The 12,962-nt window shown below is 45.4% G+C and overlaps 1 long non-coding RNA gene across 1 annotated transcript; it reads left to right on the top strand.

Annotated features, from left to right (window-relative positions):
- Positions 1-1,202: 1,202 nt before the first annotated feature.
- Positions 1,203-4,055, top strand: LOC148002811 (uncharacterized). Its single transcript, XR_015632377.1, has 3 exons — positions 1,203-1,314; positions 1,414-1,646; positions 2,042-4,055. It is a non-coding gene; the product is annotated as an uncharacterized LOC148002811 (long non-coding RNA).
- The last annotated feature ends 8,907 nt before the right edge of the window (positions 4,056-12,962 follow it).

The raw sequence follows: 12,962 nt of genomic DNA, 5'->3' as shown, positions 1-12,962 counted from the left end.
CTATCTGTTTCAAATTCCTGCTTTGACTTTCCTTTAATGATCGACTAAAACCTGGAATTGTGAGTTCAAATAAATCTTTCTTTCCCTAAGTTGTTTTCAGTCAGGATATTGTATCATAGCAACAGAGCACTATCTCATTCTGTCCCTGGACAAACAGCTAATTACATAAAACAAAGTAACAACTCCCAAACATCAGGGAACCAAATAGTGACTACTATTAGAGATGTAAATAAACTCCGGAGGGACTAATGTATGGGCAACTTGGCAAACAAGGGATTTTCATGGTGAAAATGGGGTATACCCATTCCCTAATGTCATTCAATTCTAAAATAAATTTAGGGTGACCCCTTCAGAAGGAGTATAGTCCCAATAAAGAATTGTCGTACAATTTCCTTTTCTTGTCTTCTATTTCTTTTGATTGCTAGTGAGAACCTACATATGCATACTCTGATACCTGGGGCTTCTCATGCTTTTCCTGTTGCGCTCTCTCTTGCCACGTGACTGTTTGTCCATCCTGTGGCTGGCTTCCATGGCAGTAGCATGGCTTTCTCTCTTCCTCTTCGCTATCACCCTCCTCTGGCCAGCTGCTGACACCTGGAGCTTCTCTGCTTTGCTGCTAAAATTTTCTATTTTAAGCTCTAGTAAAACTGTCCTCCAACTTTAGTATGATAAAACAAAAACCTCTTTGGGAATACTGGATGAAAATCTGAGTTAGGCACAATGATACATGACTGTAATCACCTTACTTGGGAAGCAGAGGCAGGAAGATCATCTTAAACTCAAGGTCAGCCAGAGGTCACAGTTAATGAGTCTGGGCTAAATAGTGAAACATTGTCTCAAAAGAAAAAAAAAAAGAAGTATCTGGTTATAGTGATTCTCTTATGTTCAGATTTTACTGAGGAAGAAAATGGCCAAAAATTAAGAAATGATAGAGGATTCACAATACTGTATGTTTACCAAAGTTAGAATATTATTGTTAAAATGTAAAAATAAATGCATAACATTTGCAGCCACTGCTATTTCACAATACAAGGACCGTTTCCACACCAGTGTGCAAGAAGCTGTAATAGCACAATGGATTGAGAAACATCAGTTGGTGTAAGTTCAATGGCTTTTAAAGAGAGAGTCAAGGACCTTCTAAATGTTCAGAAACTCACATGACCAATTTATGGTCTTATTTTTGCACGTAATTAATTTCATGTCCCTTTGCTGAAGCTAGGACGATGTATTTCTCAGAAGGACACAAGCAGGAATCCAAACATTCAGTTTACTGCTTATCTTTTGTGTCAGGGGTCAAACCCAGGATTTTGCCAGGTAGGTAATGTACCCCTGAGTTACATAGTCCAGGTCAGGATTTCATAGGTATACAGACCTAAATGGAGGCTGCGCGTCTTAACCTTCTGATTTTTGCAGGGAAGGCCATTGGGAGCTGATTGATTTCTCCTGAAGTCATACCTTGAGGTTCTAACCCCCAATCCATGTGAATGCATACTTCTCTCTGAGTATAGTTTTGCAGATGCCAGCAGATTGGGTTAGGGTGGATCCCGGCCAATTAACTGATGTCACTCTACGAGAAAGGAAAGGGACAAAGGCAACCATCCGGAGAAGACCGCCATGCAAAGGTGGAGGCAGAACTGGACTTATATGTGAGTGAAGCAAGGGACCTCGGGCCACACTGGAGCTGGAGAGAGGCAAAGAAACACTCTACATAGACCATAGAGAGTATGTAACCCCATTAGCTTTTGAGATTCACACCCCCCCCACCAGAACTGTGAAGCAAAGATTTTTCTTTTTTTTTTAAATTTTTTAATAACAGTCTGTAGAATGAGGGTCTCTATCCACAAGTGAGTACTGTCCAAGATACTTCGAACCATAGATAACATCAATCCCTGCACAGGGTGAGTTTAATGTATAAATTAGACATGCTAAAATATTGGTAATAATTACAGCAGTGTGGTGCAAAGAAAGTTATGTCATCTCCCTCTCCCCTCCCTCTACCCCTCCCCCCTCTCTCCACTTAATGTCTTCATTTTTCAATTAGGCACAGCGCCACAGAGCCTCAGAACCTTGGAAAGTGAAGTCATTGATAAGGGAGACCACTATTTGCTGCTACAGCAGACCCGGAGCTCTAACACAGGGACAAACTTGGGTGCCTAGGCAACCGGAGGTCACAACATGGGGTTGAGAAATGCCAGCACCATTCGACTCCTGCGAGCAGAGCTCCCAGTGCCCTGGTCATTTCCAGGAAGTAGAAATCTACATGAAATTTTTTTTTCCCAGATCACCGTCTCTCAAGAGTTTTCCCAAATGATAGCAAAACAAAAACGAAGAGTAGCAAACCGTTGGGGATAAAACAGCATAACATGTTGCCTTTGTCAGGCCTACGCTCACGTGAAAGCTTCCCCGAGGCAAGCTTCCCCCACCCCACAACGGAAGCATCCCATTGATCAGAGAGGCTTCTCCAGACGCCTGGAAAGGTCCAGGACCAGAATGGAAGATTGCAGGGCCTTTGGCCTTCTGAGTGAAGAATTGTCTTCCGCTGCTGTACGCGGCTGAGTCCATTAACCCGGAATTCCCGCACAAGGCCCAGCTGTCCCCGGTGGTGATGGGGCGAAGGGGCGATGGTCTCTAGGGGAACGACTGTCTGGCCACTCAGCACACTTAAACAAACCTGTGAGAGCAGCCCCTAACTAAACACAGCGTTGCCATCTGTGTTTGCCTTCCTACGCTCTTGTTTTCAAGCCCAGGCAAAGCGGTGTCTTTTCCAAAGGCTCCTGGCCTATGGAATGTATTTAAACGCGGGGTTCAAAACCCTCATGCGCCCCTCTCAAATTTGACAATTGTTTAAGCGTTATTGCTTGAATGGATACAGATGTTTCCCGCCTCCCTTTCTGGGAGGAGTCCTTGAGAAGAAGGAGGAAAACGGCTTTTTTTCCCCCTTTCCTTCCCCCCCTCACCCCCCCTCCCGCCGTCCTTTTTAGACACATATTTTATCTTTATGTTTTCACGAAGAGCTGCCAAGAGATGCATCTGGTCCCCAAATCAAGAATCTCACACTCCTCCTCTCGACTCACAGCTTTCCAAGCGCCTCTCTTTGTGATCTCTGCCCAAACAAGCTGTCAGCAGAGCTCAGTGGACATCTGACCACCATCTCACGGAAGGAACAGACCCCTTTCCTCCTCGGTGCCAGGAAGAATGGCACCCACGGCATTTTTAATGTCATCCCTCGCCTTTGGCTTTTTTTTAACAGCTCATTTTCTGATTAATATTTCCAGCAGCTAGAGCAAATGCCAGTTTAATTAAATTTCCACACCATCCCCCTTTTATCCAATTAGTGGGTTCACTGGCTTCTCAACAACCTTCAGTGTCTGCGTTCTCAGTGAATGCTCAGTTGCTTCTGGCTTCACCAAAAAAAAAAATCTGTTACATATTACGTTATAATAAGATATAGGCAATTATAGTAGCAGCAGGACAAATAGATTTGTATGGTTCATTACAAGGTATTTCTGGAACATACATAGTGTAAATAACTAGTTTCTGGAGCAGGGTATATTTTAAAGGGTTCTTGTTTTAAAGGGGGGGGGATGGGACAGGAGCGTTATCAGTTACATCTTGTGAGCTGAATAGAGGAGAACCCAGCCATCTTGATAGCGATCTGTCATTGAGACACACAACGTTTCAGCGTGTGGACCACAAATGGAGATGAAAGATGAAGGGGACGCCCCATGGGAAACGGTTGGTGGCCCGTTCTTCACTGTCAGAGTGGTACCAGTGTCGCTATATTGGAAAGGACGGTACAAGCCAGCAGACTGAACTCAACTCACAATGGGGAGGGTCTGGAAAGGGGATGAACCACGCGCGCATGCGTTGCGCTCTGTGCACGACTCTCTCTAATTTCCTCATAGTCCCGGGACGTGATGGGATGAGATACTCAGATGGGAATGCCTCCAAACTCACCTTAGGAGCTAAACAGCGAGAAGAGAACAGAAGCTCAAGAAAGAGATGACTACATCACTAGCCAATAAACAGATGAGTCAGAAATGACCGTGGACCCTATTGTTGTTGTTATTATTATTATTCTTCCTTTTCTTCTTCTTCTTCTTCTTCTTCTTCTTCTTCTTCTTCTTCTTCTTCTTCTTCTTCTTCTACTACTACTACTACTACTACTATTATTATTATTATTATTATTATTATTATTATTATTATCTATAAGTCAGACTGGCCTTGAACTCACAGAGATCTTCCTGCCTCTGCCTCCCGAGTGCTGGGCTTAAAGGCATAAGTTGCCACCTGGCTATTGTGGGTCTTTAGGGATCTCAAGGTACTTGCATTTCTAAGACACTTTTTGGACAAAAGGCCAGGGTTCATGTACTGAGGCCTGCAATGGCTGCAGGAGCACCAGGTGAGACCTTCTGTGAAGCTGACAGAGGGGTTGCTGGAAACCGCTCAACACATCTTAGGTTACTTTGATGATCCCAGGTCTTGATTCTGGAATAATGAGAAGATGGTCCAGATAAAGGGAGAAAAGATAGGTACGAAAGATGCTAAAACAAGAGGAGGGAGACAAAAGTGGTGTGCATGCTTTTTATTTTCCAAAGCAGACATTCAAACCTGTTGATCTGAGCAATGCGGCTGTCTCCAGGCCTAAAAAAATGGCTGTCGGCTAAGAAAGGTGGTTTCCAGCACTCTTTTACTCTCCACATGGAGTACTGGTTTTTAACCAACATCAGCCTGAAAAATTGATTTTTGTGGGATAAATGAACGCAACGCATTTTCCTAATTCTTCAGCCAAAATTGTAAGTAGGGTTGAAAAATACCATGTAAGTAAATAGCCTACAAGTTTATAGGGACAGAAGTCACTGAGCCCAGAATATGAGCTCCCCAGAGAATTGACAGAAGCTGTTGAGTGATAGGCCAAGATGCTGACTGCTGCCCAATTTGAGAAACAAGGGTGGGGAGGGAAGGATGGGCAGAGCCTGGTGCACGGGACTTGGGGGTGAGTTGTGTGTAAGTTAAATGAAATCAATAGGATGTGGTGTGAGCAGACAATCAAGGGGCAGAAACCTGGCTGATGACTCATGAAAATGGAAACAGCGTTCACTACACAAATGAAGCCTGGACATTACCCCCAAGGGGCGGAGCCTAGCTGCTATGATTTTGCTTCTGCAAGTGTCTACTTTAGCTCTGAATTGCCTGCGTTTAAATGGCTTTGGGGTCCTGGGAATTGAGGTTTATCTGTCTTTGCCTTACTTATGGAATTTTAAATGAATCCCCCCCTTCTAAAGATCTGTTTCCTTATCTCTAAAATGAGGGGCCTGGGATGCATGACTCAAGCACTTTCTAAGTAGACAGATACAGGAGTATGTTCTCTGGGTCAGAGACAAATAAAGCCAAGTTAATGGCCAGGACTTTCAGAAGCTGCCCAAAAGAGTTATGCAGCCAATTTAAAGGATGCCAAATGACCAGATGGATGTTGGCTCCTTTATTCAGGTGGTGGGACTGATTGCTCTCTCTAGTTGGGTCTCTTTATAGTTGCACTAGTTCATTGGCAAATCCCAGGAACAAGGGCAAAGCTACAGTAATTTACACCTACCATGTTTCCTCGAGGGACTGGGGCACCCATGATCCTAATGAAAGTCAAGTCTAGGTTGTTGGATCAACACTTACACGGCCTTCATTTAAGTCTTCCTATCACTAAACATATCCAAGATAGAAGATGTCATCTCCAGGCTGCCCAGGGAAATTTTTGAACCAGTGAAAGTCCTCCAGCAAGAACCTGAAATTGGTGAGGAGGAAGAGGATGAAGTCTGTGCGAGTAGGGGTAGGGAATGAAAGGGCATCATGGGAGTATCTAGGTAGACGGGGCACAGCATTCAGGCAAGATCATAAGCAATTCAAGATATGGGGGAGCAGAAACTAAAGGCGAGCCAAAGAGGGCTTCAAGGCACCCAGTTGCCAAAGATGGGCTTCTCAACCCAACAGGCCACAAAGTGCTCCTCTACTTTCACACCCCTGGAGTCTGGGTTGAGGTCATGTATGATGTATGTGACTGTGGGCCTCCAAGAATAGGGCACACAAGCTTTAACAGATCTGTTAAAGCCTGTTAGAACGTTATCTCTTAGATCTCTTCAGCCATGCCAAGAGAAACTCAAGTCTGCACACAGCTACAGAACACACAGCCTCATCTGAATTCCCAAGCCAGCAGCCAACGCTAGCCATGGGAGCCTGCTGCCTTGGTGTCAGTCCGTCTCACCCAGGTTCTGTAAGACTATATATAGGTACCTAAGACGGTGTATAGTGCAGAATCTACTCGAGCTGCAGAACCAGCGGACTGAGTGATTGTGATTAGCAGGGGGCCACTATATTTTGGAGTAGTTTGTTGTGTAGTAAGAAATAACCTGGGTATATGCATCCATCGATTGGGAGAGCTCTCCTCGAAATATCACTTTCGTGTGAAGTCACTTAAGGCTGGCTTTTTCCTAATAATACAGGCACTTTAAAATCTGGCCTATGAAGGAGAAGCCCCCCCAGTGTAGGGGAATATCAGGGGGGCAGGAAGGAGGGGTGGTTGGGGAGGGGAACACCCTTATAGAAGAAGGGGAGGGGGATGGGATAGGGGGCTACGTCCCGGAAACTGGGAAAGGGAATAACATTTGACTATCCAATAAATAAAATATCCAATAAAAAAAACTGGCCTATGAAAACCTGTATTAGATACCTAATGACCATTAGAAGAGAGGTTTCCAGAAGATCTGCCATAAATAAATACTTGTACCAACAAAGATTTCACACCCCTGTTGGTATAATGAGAAATGTTAAAAAAAAAAGAGAGAGAGAATTTTTGCTCATGGATTTGAATTTGCTTAAACTAATGGGGGCAGCTTGTGAAATAAATTACCCTCGGAGTCTCAAATATGAGTTCTATCTGTACTTACACTGTCAATGACTAAAGTCATGGCTATTTCTGGAAATAGGGATACTCGCCACTTCCTTATTCTCCTTCCTTTACCACTCTTCTCTCAGTGACCTACAGGACTGAGGTGCTTGCTAACTGGCTTTGCTCCCCTTTCTTGCTCAGTCTTGCTTCTGATGGTAAAGAATTCCCTCTTATCTTTCACTTCCTGCTTCTTCCTTACCAGAGGACCAAAGCTAAGCCCAGTGTAGACAGCATGGAAAGGGCCATGGAAGTAAAACCTTTGGGGAATGGAAGAGTGGGAATAATTTCATCGGAGTCAATAAAAGAAGCCCCCAGGACAAAAGGCGGAAACCCTGCTGATTCCCAGCGCCTTGACCTTGTGCTAAACTTAGCCATTTAACTTATATTTGAGCAGGGCAAAGTACATAGATACAATCTGTAAGCAAGCAAGCCTTTCCCACGTAGCTCTTCTAATAGTGTAAATGACCAGATCTCAGATAGTTTAATAACCGCTTCTAGAGCAAAGAAAAAAGAAAAGAAAAGAAAAGAAAAGAAAAGAAAAAAGGACAGCCCTCTGCAGAATTCCACCTTGTGCAAGGTCGCACAGAGTCCGTGGGTGAGCAGGGACTGGGGTCCACAGCGTTCTCTGTCAGCTTCTCCTGAGCCAGCCTGAGCAGAGAGCAGGCTGACCCTGATTTGCATTATGAAAGTCACCTGTCTGGCTCTGGCCCTGAGGCAGAGATCAAAGCTGGGAGGGTAGCCAGGAGCAGAGAGGAAATCAAATATTGATGCAATGAGATGCATGGCAACTCTCCCCCACCCACCTTGTCAGTAATAACAGCGAAGCCTGGGAAATGACCGGGAACCATGCTCCTTCCACCGGCTCAGATTATGGCTCCCCGTTCGCCCGGCCAGATGGGCTGTGTGCAGCTTTGCCCAGAAAAGGGAATACAGGAGGGGAAAGACTGGGAAATGATCAGATGGTATCCCAAGCCCTCCGCCACCTCTGCAAGAAGAAGGGTTGGAGATTTTTTCGGTCCCAAGACTAATGACCCACAGACGCTCAAAACTAAAGTGGGTAAGAGAACATCGCAGGCCTTGAAACGAGTTGAGGGCACGTAGAAAGGCTGTTCTTATTATTTTTAAGAGACAAGTGCTGGTGAACATGTGGAGAAAATGCAACCCTAATGCACATAAGTTAGTCCAGCCATGATGGAAAGCCTCCCCCCAACCACTCCGCTCTCTGCTTCCCAACCCCACTTCCCTGCCCTACCCCCAGCCTCAGAGGAAGCAAATAAAAGCTGAAGTCAGTTCTCTAACACCCAGTGACATCACACTGGTATATATTCCCAGAGGAAACGAAGCTGAGTTCCAGTGTTTACTGCGGTGCGAGTCGCAATAGCTAAGATAATATATACATAAGACATAGTAGAGCATTATTCACCTGTCAACAGGAATGAAATCCTATCATCTGCATTAAAGTTGATGGAACTGGGTGACGTAGTAAATGAAATAAGCCAGGCACAGAAAGATAAGCAATTCTCATTTGTGGTAGTGTCGAAGCCTTGAAAGGAGAGGGTGGTTACTAGGAATTGAGGGGAGTGTGGTGAAGGCAGAAAAAGGGAGGTTGGACTTGATCCATGCATGCTCTGCACATGTACAGGTATATCTCACTGGCCCTGAATACTATGTATAATGAATATGTTTTAATGTAGAAAACAAATTAAAAGATGTAAAACCTGGTTTCCTTTTCTCTGGCAAATGGAGAAGCCACAAAGGAAGTGACTTTTCTTTAGGGATATGTGGTGGTTTGAATAGAAATGGCCCCCGCAGACTCATAGCTTGATCATGGCCCAGAGACAGTGGCACTTTTAGGAGGTGTGGTCTTGTGGGAGGAAGTGTGTCACTGTGGGAGGAGGGCTTTGAGGTCTCCAATGTTCAAGCTACACTCAGTGTGGCTCCTTCTGCTGCCTGCGGAAGATGGAGAACTCTCAGCTGTCTCCAGCACCATGTGTGCCTGCACGTTTCCAAGATGATAATGGACTGAACCTCTGAAACTGCAAGCCAGCACACAATTCAATGTTTGCCTTTATAAGAGCACTGTGGTCATGGTGTCTCTTCACAGCAATAAAATCCAAACTAAGACCCAATGTCTATTGCTAAAATACTCTGACGCTTACCAAGCTGGAACTGGGCTTCTAGAAAATGCAGTGGGAGTGGGGAAGCAGAAAGAATGGATAAGGTATTAGAGTTGCATCGGGAACTTCAGGGAACAGATATTTCTGGTAAGGCAGAAGAGGCAAGTAGCAAGACATTGATTGTGAGGGTCTCAATTGAAACTCCTGTTGAAGATGACGTCCTCACCCTCCTCCGTTGGGTAGGCCAGGCCCAGGGGAGCCGTGGCTCACCACAGAAACAGCTGCAGTTTCTGTAACATGAGCCAAAACCTTTTTGGCCTTGGCCACAGAATGTGCCAGCAGGCGGGCAGGCAGGCGGGCGGGCAAGAGGGAGGCTTAAGGATTGAGTAGGGAGAGGTGAACACAGGCTTCTTGCTCACCCTCTAGATCTCTGAGCTTTCAGCTTGTTTATCTAAATATCCAAGGAGGATGGTTTATGTACTTGTTCCCCAGCTTTCTAAAAATAGGATAAAAGTGGTTTTCAAACGTAAAACACAAAACAAAACGAAGCTCTAAAAGCCAGCTCCTACTTTCCAGGGTCCTGTCCAGTGGGCGCTCTGTGCAAGCTGGTTACTCTGGGCTCCAGTTTGCTCTCCCCCTTACCTAACCTCCAGTGAGGTTCTTACTGTGCACCGGTGGCTTCCTGTCCTTCATGCCTTCATACTGGGCATATACGTCTCTCTCCTCTCCACAGCTGTAGCTTCCCATTCATTCTTCTGACACAGCGCTACCACCAAGAGAAAGGCATCTCTGACTTCCAAATCAGCTCCAGGACTGTCTGAGTCTTGCGTACATATCTACAGAACAAGCGGATGTGTATAAAGAGGCAGGAGAGATGCCTGGCCTAAGGTGTGGCCTCCCGGATGATAACTGCCACCTGCCATGTCCCCTTCTCCCCTTGATGTGTCAGTTGACTGAGTTTTCCTCCCCAAGCCAACCTGTGTATAATTGACAAAGGACCAGAGCGAGTGAAGCTCACTTCCACCAGCCTGAGAGCTTCCTTCTCAAGGTCAAGAGAAATGTTTTGTGCCTCTCACGCTGTATGGGCAGGATAGGGGATCCATGGCAACCAAGTGTCTCTTCTTGGTACCATATGGATCCCGATAAAGAAAGAAAGTCTCCCATGGTCTCTCATTTCTTTGCTCCTGAATCCAGCCTGTCCCACAACCCTAATGCAGACTTACTAGCACAGTTTGTTCTCGGGAGCTAATGCAATGGCCCAGGGTCCTTTGCTTCCCTCTGCTCCATGACTGTCATGACGTCAGTGACTTTGTTCATACACACCCTCTGTTCTGCTTCCCCTGGGCTTAGAAGAAGTATAGTCTGGCCATGAACCATAACCTCAGGAACCCTGAACCAAAAGAAATTTAAACACATTGTGACAAATGTGTGATTAACACTCTGGACAAGGGATGGTTCAGCATGAGGTAGCCTTGCAAGTACTTAACCAGAGGAATTTTCTTAGCTGCTCTGCACTTCAGAGCCCCCTACTGGATTTCAGGTTCAGTAAATGTTTGAGCAAGCCATTAGCCTGAATATACAGGGCCTACACAGGCATTTGCTTGCTCACAAATTCATCTGGTGGGGTTTGTGTCTTCAGAGTGTCTACCAAGTGCTCCATATATGAATAAGAAGACAAAGCAATTCCTGTCCTTACTAAGCTGGCACTGCAGTGGAGCATTCCAGTCAGGCTAAGGCATGACACAACCCTGAGTTTCAAGGCCAGGATTCAGAGTAGCCAGAGGCTAGATAGGAAATAGCTGTGGGCAGAATGATCTGGCCGTAGGGTAGGGAGTGATGGGGTCTATGGAGACCACGTCCAAAGAAAGGGTGCTGTCTGGTTCTAGATGATTGCTTACCCACAAGATTTCATTGTTTCCAGGTTTTCTACTTTCTCCGTAAAAATCTAGAAATCTAGATCTCCGTGAAACACTCTGGTTTTAAAAACATGGAACAAATCAGATGAAATTTATCCGATGGCTAAATACTGTCTGAAAAATGTCTACTTGTATAAATGTCCAGTGGAGGATGGATGGGAAACCCGAGCTCCTGAACAAACCTGTGAGGGATTTTCTTGATCAGATTATTTGAGGTGGAAATATCCCCTAAATATGTATATGTACATATTTATATGTGTGTATATGTATGTACATATACATGTGTATACATACACACAATGGCAAAAAACACACATTCAAAGGTTTCAGCTGAAGAAGTTCAATTGTTCTGTTTTCAGAAGTGTATACCTATGGAGAGTTGATGATTAAGAGAATTATCAGACATCCAGCAATGTGTTGGTTTGAATGAGAAATGTCTCCCATAGGCTCATGTGTTCGAACTCTTGGTTCCTTGCTGGTTGCAACGTTTGGGGAGGTTACAGAAGCTTTAGAAAGTGACATCTGGGGAAATATGTCACTGGGGGCAGACTTTGAGAGTCTCTATCCTTGTCCCATTTCCAGGCCAAGTTCTGTTCCCTGTATGTGGAAAAAGATGTGATCTCTTAGCTTCCTGCTCCAACTGCCTTCTGCCATGTTCCCCCACCAGTTTGGACTCTTTGTCTAGAACCGTAAGTCAAAATAAGTCACAAAGAGTAACTGATTTAACCCCCTAACCCAGCCAGAAGCACCAGAGGGAGCAGAGCAGCCTCCTGGTCCCAGTAGAAGGTGATGCTGAGAATGAAAGGCACTTGACAGGATCTGGGTTCCCATAGGAAAAGTGTGCTGAAGTGACCATGTTTTGGGAGAATAATACTCCTACATTTTAGTCTCTCCTTACAACCTCCTGCTGGTGTGCTCCATTGGCCATACCCATTCAGAAACCAGAGGACAAGATACCTTGTTGGTACTGTCTCAGAGATCAGCCTCTAAGGGCAGAGGCTAGGTTGGAAAGAGCAGAGAAGCCTCCGATGGACTGGAAGAAGACAGTTGTTCCACACATCTTCCTGTGGGATGTCTACCAACCCTCTTCCTCATTCTGCATCTCAGAGGACAAGATGCTAATGGATCTCTCTCTCTCTCTCTCTCTCTCTCTCTCTCTCTCTCTCTCTCTCTCTCTCTCTCTCCCCAAAAGTGCACTCAGTCTTTTCCTTGTCAATCAAACCAAGACAGCTCAAAGTGTGATTTTCTCAGGCCTGCCAGGCTCATGCCTGCTCCACACAGACAGCAGGAAGAGCTGGGACTTTGGAGACAGAGCTGCAGGCCCAGTTGTCATGAGTTAGTGGTGACTGAGTTTCTTGTACAGGTGACTGGGATTGAAAGGAGGCTTACTAGTGGGAACAGAGACAGGCAGAGAAAAGAGCAGACTCACCTAGGAGGAGGAAGCCATGGAGTGGGTAGCAGCAAGTGACCCGATTTCTTAGTGTTGCCTCAGACTGGAGGTATGGCTTGAGTAGGAGAGGGATGGATGAGAAGAGCCTAACCTCAGTGTACTTATAACAATCAGTTACCACATGCCAGCTGCAAGAGGTTGAAAGCGTGTTGATGTCATCAGTCAGAACCCCAAGGCCAGGGAAAAGTAGCTTTCAAAAAATCTAGAGCTGGGACTGTGGGGCCTACCTTCCTCCTCAGGCTAGTTCCAAAATGGGTACAGCCTGCCAGACCTCACACCCACTCCTGCCAATACCTGCTTTTGAGCATCCCAGTCAGAAAAGAATATTTTTCTTCAGAAAATATTTCCATCTAGAAATTTTCTCATCATACTTTACAAATCTCAACTAGGTGGGATGTAGAGAGAATGTCTTGTGCATTGTTAAAACGTCTATGGCCCACAGCTTAGACAGGAAATGAAAGGTAGGACATCAGGGAGGAGAAAGGATTCTGGAATAGATCCAGGCGCAGGAGTGAGATGGACTCATGGTATCTGAACACAGA

Source organism: Rattus norvegicus, chromosome 10 (assembly GCF_021556685.1).
Source record: "Rattus norvegicus strain SHRSP/BbbUtx chromosome 10, alternate assembly SHRSP_T2T, whole genome shotgun sequence".
In the NCBI taxonomy this organism is placed as follows: Eukaryota; Metazoa; Chordata; class Mammalia; order Rodentia; family Muridae; genus Rattus; species Rattus norvegicus.
Note: the sequence above shows the minus strand (reverse complement) of the source record. Positions and strands in the feature narration are given on the sequence as shown.